Source organism: Bidens hawaiensis, unplaced genomic scaffold (genome assembly GCF_021521415.1).
Source record: "Bidens hawaiensis isolate Kalapana, Puna unplaced genomic scaffold, B.hawaiensis_p1.1 tig00031079_1, whole genome shotgun sequence".
NCBI lineage: Eukaryota > Viridiplantae > Streptophyta > Magnoliopsida > Asterales > Asteraceae > Bidens > Bidens hawaiensis.
The window spans coordinates 24,109-30,108 of NW_027495197.1; positions in this window are offsets into that span (position 1 = coordinate 24,109).

Below are 6,000 nucleotides of genomic sequence, written 5' to 3' on the forward strand. Positions count from 1 at the left end.
GTGAGGTAGGATCCACAATGGATGATAGAGCCTGGATGTATTCAACAGAAAGTTTGGGATTAGAGGACACCTACGTCAAAATAGGTGGTACATGAGCAGAGAAGACCATGAAAGCTTCCTGAGCCTCAGCCTCAGCAAAGGCTGAAAAAGAAGGAACCTCTTGTAGAGAAGTCCCTTCAGAACAATGCTCGAAGCCCGCCCGAAGACCATGTTGAAATTCATATGCAAAATTCGCTTGACTCAAAGCATCCCGAACCTCCAAAGTTTCCCTACACCCCAATGCCCTTTAATACACCTGACGAAAGCCGGTCGAAACAATCCACTTCCTCTCCCCTTCAAGTTTAGTCATAGATCCTTGCAAACGCAAGCACTCACCGTTCAACTGATCAACCTCTCGGGAGAGGTCGCCAACCTTCTGTTCTTCCTGACTCTTAATAGCTTCCACCTGCTTCGCAAGAGACTCACGTTCAGCTCGTTCACAATCTAGAGAAGTTTCTAGCTCATGAATCTTTATGAGAGAAAAAGTCCCTTAATGCTGGAAAGAATAGAGCAATCAGTCAAGGGAAACACAAAAAAAGGGAGAAGAGGGAGGAAAGAAGATTAAGCTCACTAGTCAAATCGGAAACTTGTTTCTTGGAGGACTCTAAAGCAGCCTCTAACCCAGGAACCTCTAAGCTTTTTTCTTCAGCCAATTTGGTCCTCTTCCTCATCTCTAGTATCCTTTTACCATGACCCTCAAGTGACTTCTAAAAACCAGCAATCTTAGCCTGACCCTCGTGGTAGAGAAGATTGGTATCCACAAAATCCTGGCGAATGGAAGCACCCAAAACCAAAGTTCGATAAAGATATGTGCCAAACTCACCAACAAGACCATCTGATTCCATAGACTGCACATGAGAGTAATCAACTAGAGGCACAACTTGAGTTAAAAACTCATGAGCAAGTAGGGGGTATTAACGAAAAAGCCAACAGTTAACGTCCACTTGGGAGCAAAAATATCAGTAGGCATGGAACCGCCCAAGGGAGGAACGGAAGAGGTCACTGAGGTAACGGGTTTTTTACCCTTCGGATCCGCTTCAGTAACAGTAGGATCAATAAGATTGGGGGCAGAATCAGAAATGGGAAAAATTAAAATCAGCATCAATGTCAACAATATCAGGAGTAGGGGTAGAAGAAGGACCTTGACCAGCAGAAGATCCCAGTACAAGCATTTATAGTTATGCAAACGAACTTTCAAAGAAGCATTAAAGAGTTAAGAAGCCAAATTCTTACGCTTGGGGGTCTCTTGAACAACAGAAGCTGAAAATCCAGGGGCATCAGAATCCGATGAAACAGCAAAAGAGGGAGCAGCAACTTCAGAAGAGACACCAGCAGAAACAGGAAGAGTAAAAAACTCGGCACTTTTTATCGGACGCTTACTCAATATCTCCATCAAGTCCATTTTTGAAACAACATAAACATAGTTAAAAAAGGAGCAAAATAAAAGACAAAACCTACATAAAAAGAAGTCATAAAGTCACCCACCTCAGTCCCTATCAAGCATAGCCGGACGAGTCAAAAGGTCAGGCAATATTTGACTAAGCCCCACCAAATACAGTAAGGGATCAGGGTAAGTCATGGCTTCTGTTTTGTTTTGAACTAAATACAGTAAGGGCTCAGGGTAAGTCCTGATTGTGGGAGGACTGGGGGTAGGATCATCAGTTTTGGAAGAAATATGAAGGCGACGGGTAAGGCCAGGGGCAAAGGAAGTAGAAACAAAAAGGATGTCATCTTTCCATTCTTAAGGATAAAAACTGGAAGGAATTTTAGAAACACAGGAAGGATATTTATCACCTGAACGGCGTTCAAAGGTAAACCAATGGCCATCAGGCTTCAAGCGATAAAAGAGGCAAAACAAGGGCACTGTCGCAAACCCACCTAACGCTCGACACGCAATTTCAAAATGTGTAACACGCAAAAAACCCAAGGGATGAACTTGATAAAAGAACAAACGGTGGTGTTTTAAAAGGGCTAATTGAAACTCGGTCAAGGGATAGTTAATATTCAAAAACTCAAGGTTTTTCGCATAAAGGGCTATGAAACTCGGACGACTGATCGCCGTTTCACCAGGGCTTGTAGAGTAGGTGAAAGAAAAAGGGGAATGTGATATCTTGAACACAAAGAAGCCATTTTTACAGAAGACATGGAAGAAGTAATGGTCGGCAGGCCATCACAACTCATGATGAAAGAAGAAAGGGATAACAATAAACCTGTAAGAGAGGAGGAGGATGGTTTCGCCGAAGTGATTAAAGCGCCAAGAGAAAAAGAAAGCAATAATGAAGGAGTAATGGTGAAAAGACAAGGGAGAGGTGAAATGATGGTGTTATGGGGAAGCAAAAACCGTCAATTCAAGAGAGGAAGAAACAAAGAAGAAATGGGCCAAAAAATCAAGCAATGGGCCAAAGGAACATGAAGAAAACAAGCCCCAAAAGATAAACCAAAATACCAAAGCACACGTAATGGGCCAAGAACAAAGCGGAAAGTAAAAAAGACCCGGGTGGTAGTAGCAATTAAGTTTATTATCCTTGTCATAAATAACAAAGACAATAGACTGGGGGGACTTGAAGAGCCTACCATGAGACGGGCCTCATAAATAGGCTCTGGCCCAACAAAGGCAATAAAGATCCCAAGACAAGGATCCCAACAAGGAGGACATTCTATAAAGGTACTTGGAGGGAAATGGATTTGGAGGGAAATGACTTACTGTGCAGCTGATCTAGTTGGTGGCCCAAGGCATGGCTGTCGCAAGATAAGGAGCTTGGCCAAGGGGATAAAGATCCAACAGGCCGTAGAACCGGAGGAAGGTAGAATAGGCCGATGAACATGTGTAAAATGGATGTAACCGCTAGATAGTGTATCTAACTCCTCCCCTCTATATAAGTGAAGGGGGAATAATGTAATTACCATGACATAAACCTTCAAATACTCACAAATACAACAATATCATGTAACATTACATTTGATTTTACTCCTTGTTTCTGCAGGTTCTTCACCTTTTGATGATCATACCAGCCTTCTTCAGGAATTCACAGGTTTCTGCCAGATGCTTCGGCTGCTACATCTGAACTCATGCTCTGTTGCGTCTTCTGCATCAATGATATGATGAACAGATTTTAGCAGTGGTCTCCACTAGACCGAGCCAACATGTGAAGATAATGCAAGTACGTATGGCACAAGCGTCACTTGAATCCTCTGTGATCATGTGTCCTTAATATATCATGTTGGTATTAGTTAGGGCGGTTGAGCGTTTATGTGGACTCTCTTGGAGTTACAGTCGAAGGTGATTGGGTTTTTTTGTATTTATTTCCTTACATTGTTTTCCCATTATCTAATATTACACTCTTATAAAGTTTATATGATTGAATTTATAATAGGATATCCGGTGGTAAAAAGGTCCTTGTAGAGCTTACCTCTGATACGGGCTTCAGAGGCGGCCCATAGCGAAGCAGGTCAAGAGGCATGACGGAAACCCAATAAGAAAAACCCACGGAAGCCCAAGAGAAAGAGATAAGAAATCAAGGAAAGATCACATCAGAAACTTTTCTCAAGTCTACTGTTCATGTGAAAGGCTCAAGGCACCCATGTCTCTTGAACCCTGTTAAGGTCCTAGGGATAAAATACTAAAGGTCAAAGACTAAAGAGGGAAAGGAAGAAACTGGACCAAAGAGTTAATTCCCTAGGATAAGTTAAATGTAAAATATGTAATAATAATCATCCCCTCCTTTATGTATAAAAGGAGGGTCACATTTGTGAGGCAGATTAATGAGCCACAATTGAATGCTATAATCACAATACATTCTTTATCAACAAATAACATTCATCTTTATGACCATTCTCTTATAGGTGTGTAACTTAAATCCTCCTAATCATAACACACACTTTACTTATATTAACTCCATAATTCATACTACCCTTCATAACACATGTAGTATGGTAATTCAATATAGTAAACTTCAAACTTGTATCAATATTATTGTCGATTCAAGTAGGGTTCCAACATTGGCGCCATCCCTGGGACCTAAAGCACCGGCAAAAGGTTTCCACCCACAGCCTCTAAAGAATGGTTGACGACTACCATCAAATACACTGCTGCCGCCGTTGTCTCTCCGACAAAAGGTTCTTGGCACCGTTCGTCCACTCTTTCAGTAAACAAGCACCAACCCAGTTCAGGTTCTTTGGCATTTTTCCATTGCCGGAATATTTTTCCGACTCCTCAGAATATTCCATGTATTCAAGACTCTTGAAAAATTCTTTGGCGAATCTTGAAAAGTCAAGAATATTGAAATACTCTCCGGAGTCCATACAAACTCATAAATACGCCCAGAGAGCAAGCAACGAATTGCAAAAGCGGGAAGAAAATTGCAAATGTCTACACCATATTTAGGTCTACACACGGTTCAGTAAAATGGGGGAGCGAAGCAGCTCAGTTTTGTGCCCCTTCCGTTCAGGTTCGAGCCCTTTCTGCTCAGTTTAGAGCCCCCTCCGCGCACAGTCAAACTGATTTAGCTCAGAATAGCTAATCTTCTAGGGGACCCCATCCAGTGGGACATCAAAATCTTGCCAATACATTATGGCTTACTCTGGAGATCTCGAAGGTACCTTCATTCTTATTGAAAATAATCAGTTTGTCCTCTTCGTCAGGTTCACATTACTTTAGCACACAATATATGTTATAAGAATTGTTTTATATTATCATTGAAGAATGAAGTTTCACCGAAACATCAAAATATGAATTCCTATAAGAAAGTAAAACAAATCTAAAAAATAAAAATAAAAGAAATAAAAGAAGAGAAATTATGATCAAACTCTATATTTACCTATTTTTGTTGAAAAGTCATAATTTTTATGTATATTAAAAAATATTTGAAATGAGCTTTATTAAAAGTATTAATTTAGTATCCATCAATTACAAAAAGGGGAGATATAATCACATGGTGGTGCAAGTTCACGTTTTTCCAAAACATGAAATATGATGGGAAATTTTGCTTTTAAAAAGGTGATGTGACCATACATACCCACATGCACCATTTTTATCCCTCTGGGTAAACTCTTGAATATCTTTTGCATTGTTTAAATATTGTTTGTGTATTAAATATCATAAAAACCTTTAAGGTGAGACATCTCTCAAGAAGTCTCTTCTTGGTCATGTCTCTCAACAACGAGACCCTTGTTGATGAATCATTTAATAAAAAGGCCCCGTGCTGAACAATCTCTTCTAAACGGGGCACCCTACTAAGCAATCTCTCCAGAACAAACCCCCTTACAAAACAATTCCTTCAGAAAAAGGCCCCTTACTGAACAATCTCTTCTGAACGGGGGGCCATACTAAGAAATCTCTCCAGAACAAACCCCCTTGCAAAACAATTCCACCAGAAAAAGGCCCATTGCTGAACAATCTCTTCTGAACGGGGCCCGCTACTAAATAATCTCTCAAGAACAAACCCGCTTACAAAACAATTCCTTCAGCAAAAGGCCCCTTACTAAACGATCTCTTCTGAACGGGGGCTCCCTACTAAAAAATCTCTCTAGAACAGACCCCTTACAAAATAATTCCTTCAAAACAATGTCCCTTACTGAACCATCTCTTCAGATGAAGTCCCTTGTTAAATAATCACCTCAGATGAAGCCCCTTACTAGATCATCTCTTTGGAACGAAGCTTCTTGGCCTAACTATTCCTTCATAACAAAGCCCATTGCAAGACAATCCATTCATAATGAATCTCCTTCCAAAACAATCCCTTCATTATAAAGCCTCCTCCCATACAATCCATATTGAAGCCCCTTTGCAAACCATTTCATGACAAGGCCCGTCATAAGAGATTATAGGGATGCAACAATGGTTTTGTTTGATTAACAGGGAGGCATGTTACAACTAGCCATGTTACAATAATTATTATCAAAGAAGAAGATTCTCTTTCCAAGGGATGAGATGTTTAAAAATTCTCTCCATGAAGAAAAAAT